The sequence below is a fragment of the Nicotiana tomentosiformis genome, chromosome 3 (genome assembly GCF_000390325.3).
Source record: "Nicotiana tomentosiformis chromosome 3, ASM39032v3, whole genome shotgun sequence".
Classification (NCBI taxonomy): Eukaryota; Viridiplantae; Streptophyta; class Magnoliopsida; order Solanales; family Solanaceae; genus Nicotiana; species Nicotiana tomentosiformis.
In genome coordinates this window covers 7072339-7078338 of record NC_090814.1, presented here as the reverse complement: position 1 = coordinate 7078338, position 6000 = coordinate 7072339, and positions in this window count along the sequence as shown.

The window sequence follows — 6000 nt, the reverse complement described above, 5'->3', positions numbered from 1 at the left end:
AATTTCAAACAAATTTTAAAAACAAATTGGCCCAAAAATGATTTAAAATTTTTAATGAATATAAGAAGATAAAATTTAAATTTTATTATTGTAAAATGCCACTTGAGCAAAAAAACATTTGCGGATGGCGAGTGCATTTACACCTTCAGGCTGACCAAACTACCAAGTTGAAGGAGGTAATTAGAACAAAAATAGTTCATAAAGAAAAGGAGGGGGAAATTTGAGAAGGAGGAGAAAAGGACAGCAAAGAAAAACCAGCCAACGGCTTTGAATTGCTTTACCGCACCCAAGACGGAGCTTTGTGGGTCCAACCAAATCAATGACAGCTGACATTGACGTCCCTTATATAAAAATAAAAAAATTTATTTGGAAGCTTATTTTCAAAATATTACTCTTGTTATAAATATATTTGTATTTAAAATGAATATCTATATTTTAGAGAGATTTTTTGGTTAGTTAGTTGGTGGCTAAGTCACTTTTTCCTATAAATAGAGGGGTTCTATTCCATTGTAATTCATCCCAAATCAATAAGAATTTTCTCTCTACTTTTTCAGCAATACATTTCTTCTTTTCTTATTGTTTTATAACACGTTATCAGTACGAGACTTTAAGTAATTGAGTAGAGGCATTTGCTTTGGTCACTAAACTTTGGGATACGTGCATGGTGGTGCTCAACTTGTATATAATATTGAGCATAATGATTGTCAATTGTTCCATAAATTTCCTTCATGAATGAATTCTCGATTGAAGGTAACTATTTTACCTTATTTTTATCCACTAAACTCTTGAAATTTTATAATTGGATTTTAAATACAAACAAAAATAATAAAGTTTGATTATAACTCTAATAGAGTTTGTAAGAAATTATAATCACTCGAAGTGGTAAAAATTCTATGTCTTGTCATGATCAAATTCATGTATGATTGTGAGCACAAAAAGTGAAAACACGTCCCATTGAATTTGCTTCATTCTCACTCCCTTAAGAGAATGTGGTAGCAATATGTGATAAGTCTGAAAGAAGATAAAATTATTATTGTGAAGGTATCAATGGATGTGGATATGGCAATAGACGAAATTATAATCGTCATCATTGTGGTAATGAGAACAATAAGGATTCTCAAAATAACCATTCACTTTGTGAAAGTAATGTTTGTCATCAATTTGACATGAGATGTTGTAAAGCACATATAGATGATTATAGTCCATTCATGATGTGAATGTGACAACATGTGATTTATGAATAGATATTTATTCTTGGGAGAATATGAACGTGCTAATGGTATTAAATATACCATGTCACCTCTAGAAGGAGGTTTGAGATGAAGTAAGAAATAAATTTAATTATTATGGTATAAATGATCATTGATCACATACCTATTGCGATTATGCCAAATTCTTATGGCAATGTGATTATTACAGGGCAAAAGTAATGAAAGCAATATATCTTGCCTATAATGATTTTTGACCATGACTATAATGGTATAACATTCATCCTGAAAGAGATATTCACCATATGGATGTTGATGAATATGTGATAGTACAAAATTAATTGAGAGCTCTAGAAGAGCCAATTATACAATTTTAGAGAAATAAAATTGATTATCAATAAGGTATTGTATCGTAGTATATCTTATATATATATATATATATATATATATAAAGCTACCCGCTTTATTCTCCAGTTTGTACTACGCAAATAAAAGAATGTCATAATAAAGTAGAAGTTTATTGATATAAAAATTCATAACATAATAAACTTGGATTTTATTGATAATTGCACATGTCATGGTTAAACCTGAAGTTTATCAATATTGATAATTTATTCAGTTGGTATAATTAGTTTAGCCATGTTAATTTAAGTATGATGTGCAAAAATAAAGGAGAATTCACATGGATAAATATTAAAGAACCAGAAAGTTCTTTACGAATTCTCTTATGTTGCTTGTTCTTATTAATTAATAGATCAACTAAAATTGGGATTGAATCCGATGAATGCTGAAAATTCAAAGGTGAATATGGACTCATTTACCTACTATGTATACCACATAAGATGCATCTATGAGATGGTTATATGTGCAATTATTATTAACCCGCAACCTAGTATTTGCAAGATAACTTACTCAATAATTTAATTTCAAGCATAATTTTTAAATTTTCTACTCAAGACAGTTTATCTTGATAAGTTGGTTAACATCACAGTTGGTTTAACAAAATAATTTATTTAGTGTCTTCACTTAATAGCTAAACTATTTCTTATGAGAACAAAGTTATCTATATCAATTTGATATACGTTATATACGAAAGTGTTTACCCGAAAAATAGATAGAGTTGAATTTATACGTAGTTCCAAGGATATGTGGCGAAACTTAATACAAATCGTAAGGATAAATAGAAATATAAATATGGATTGCAAAGAATGCGAAATAGATAAGGTTGTAAAGAAAATGAATCTTAGGACTCAACAATTAAAATCAATTTAAGAGGCCTGAAAGAACGATTCTTTACTATGGGAGAACATAGTGTCTTTATTACAATGTAAGCCTAGAAAAACTTGCCTTTACCGAAATGATAACCATGCCCTTTATAGTAGAGGGACTTTACTCTAAGCATAATAGAAAAATACTCAGTGGGAGACCCATGATAAATCAGTTTTTCCATAATTTCTGCCAAGATTCTCTCTAGTGGGATTGCAACGGCTTTTGTCTGCGAGCTCGATCTTGCCTAGAGCCCTCGATTTTGGTTTGAGCTCAATTCTGACTCGAGTTCTCGATCTTGGCTCAAGCTCGATTCTGACTCGAGCTCTCGAATTGATTCGGGGTCAATGTTGGTTGGTCTCTGGATCATAAGCACGATAGATTTACTCTGCATCATAGTTCGATTTGGATTCGAGCTCGATAACGATGTCGAACTCGACATGGATCAGCCCCTCGGGTTCGAGGCTTGTTTGTTCTACCTTTGGAATCTCACTTCGATCGATCATCGTTCGAATCGATCGGATGTGCAAAGGCCAAAATCTATTTCGACCTTATACAGATAGTCCCCTCATTTTTCAGGAAGAATGTGGTAAGAAACAATATGATTTTTTCATGGCTCGATAGGATTACAACCTGACGTCCCCATCGGGCTCGATCGTGATGCATATGCTAGCTGTCCCGTCAGTTTAGTCTTTCAAGGCATTTAATGCATGTTAGACGGTGGTCGGCCACCGCTGATACTGAACCGTCATCGCTTAAGCCTATAAATAACTCTTCCTCTTACCTTTTATCACTTTTACATTTTCAATCTTCCAATATTTCCCAAGTCTCTTTTCGTATTTTCTAATTTACCCGCAAGTCTGTGATTTCCCAAAGCCTCTCTTCAATTCTACCAAATCTTTGTCACTTTCTTTTATTCCTCACCTTTGAATTCAAAAATGGAGAAAATATCACAAACCATTCCTCAGAAAGAGAAGGCTTCATCTTCACAGTGTGCCGCCTATGAGACACCGGCAGAACCAAGGCCTGAGGAGTGCGTTCTCGGGGTGTGTGTTCTTACTTATGATTTTAAGGTCGATAAAGGCTCATCGGTCCCTGGCCGGTGTGAGCTAGTATCGAGGTACATGTGTTCGATAACCAAGAAGAACCTCAAACAGCTAAAGAAGGATTGCAATTGGGTGAAAAAGAAATAATAATTCCTACTCCTGACGAAGATATCACTTCTTACGTGAAAGGGTTTTTGAATGTGTATACTTACCCTTTTTCACGTTAGGTCCCCTCGATTCCGTTATTATTGACTTCTGTCGTCAATACTAGATAACCCTGGGCCAGGTCCATCCTTCTTTTTGGAGGATCGTTATCCTGATCCGATACTTTCTGAGCAAAATTGAGGGGATGTCGTTCACCCTCGACCATCTTATCTGATTATATCGTCCTTGACTTTTTCGAGGAGGGTTTAAAACTTTAGCATCGGGCTACCAAGGCTATGTTCTCGAGCATTGACGAGGATAGGGATCGGGGTTGGATGGGCAGGTTCGTTCGAGTGAGGACTTCGGGCCTGATTCCGACTGAAAAGATGCCCTTTCCCGAGGAGTGGAATATGAAATGTAAGTATGATCCTGCTGTTACTTCTACTTTGTTCTTTCATTTCTTCTATCATAGACACTCCTCCTTTTGTGATGTAGCGGTTCCCTGGATGCCCGGAGCAGTTTTCGATCTCAAGAACTGGGTACGAGCTCTTGTTTCGACCTCCACATACGCCGAGCGCTCATGGCGTGATTTTTCAAAGGGTCGGTGGGAGGCCAAAAATTATGGTAACCCCCTTTCTCGTACTCTTTGATAATTCGAACGAGGTGGTTTTCAAAATATTAAGATTTTCCATATGCAGGTTTGGGTAAAAATACGGTTTTGAGGCCCTTGTCCAACGAGGAAGAAATTTTCGCCTCTGTCCCAAAGCCGGTGAAGGAAAATAAAAGGAAAAGAGCCTCCGTTCTCGAAGATCCAAAACCGAAGAAGAGGACGGCTCGTAGGCCGAACAAGAATGCCATTCCTTTGACGGTGAAATCAGTTCTGCGTCTAAGGGATGAAGATGAAAAATAAGAAGAAAATGATGGGTCCGCGCTGGCGGCCCGAACGAAGAGAAACACCGATGCCCATTGGCAGCTAGATCGATGATGCTTCATGAGGCTCCGCCTCGAACTAAGGATATACCGGAGAAAGATTTGGGTAGAGTCCCCGAATTATCGGAGATCGAAGACGCATCTCATCGGAGCCAACGGGCAGGGAATATGACTGAATGGGCCTTCGAATCCCTTCAAACCGAAGAGAATGCTCCAGGTGATTCATTTGGGGCAGCAGCAATCGAGGATTCGCCTACCTTTCCCGATTTTTCTGCAGGGGTGATTCGGGGAGCCCAAGCTCTGGGGGCCCTCTATCTAGACAGGCCTCGCGATGGAGAGGATCCCTTTCTCAGTCCCAAAACGAGCTGCATCGATATGAGGCCGACCTACAACGGGAAACTGATGAGAGGAACTCTCTTAGACTTCTCCTAGGGCAGAGAAAAGAGGAAATAAAAGACATTCGAGCTGAGTTGGCCAAGGCTAATCGAGATCAGACCGATTTGTCTGAGCAGGTAATGATACTTTTGAAAGCCTATGGGCTTGATACCGGAACGATGGCTAACTTTTCGGTCTCACAGCTGCAGCAAAAAATCGAGATGATCGTGAAGCTTCGTGAGGAGGTTGATGTGATAAAAGCGGAGTCTTTGCAGTGAAAAGAAGGTATGGACCGCTTTGCTGCAGAGAAAGAAACTGCTCGAGCTCAGTTATCATCGGCCGAAACCCAACTTCAGAGAATGAAGGAAAAAAGCCTGGTTCAAGTAAGAAGAATAGAGGAGCTTGAGGCTCGGTTGGCCTCTGTACTTGCCAAGGCCGAATCTGATGCTGAAAATGCAAAGGCCGATGCAGATGCACTCGTGGCTGTCTATCGGGCCGATGTTGAAGCTGCCCAGGTCCAAGTAAGAGAGGCAGCCGAGTCCGCCGATACTCGAGCACATTGGGTCGCCGAACTTGCTAAGTTCTGATCCCGAAGGAAAATTCTCGAGGAGATCCATGCTCGTGGTTTCGATCTCGCTGAAGAGATAAAAAGGGCCAAAGAGCTCGAAGCCGATGCTGAAGCTCTGGTTTCCGATGACGATGATGATGACGATGATGATGATGGGAGTAAGAGCGGATCCGAGAACGGGGGGGAGCCCGATAAAGAAGAGACCGCTCTTGAGGATAACCAAGAAGTTTAGTCCTTAGTTTTTACATTGTAATCAACCATGTAGATAATTTTGCCGACTTGCTTCTGTTTTGTGAAGACTTTATTCATGCCTTATGAATGATTTAAATAGCTTAATCAAATTTGGACTTTCGTAGCCTCTATAATCGAGCGAGTGCTTACTCAAACTTGAAGTGATGTAGCCCTTAGGCTTATTAGTTGAGTCAATGATTCAAGCTCGAAGAAATATAGCCCGTAGGCGTAA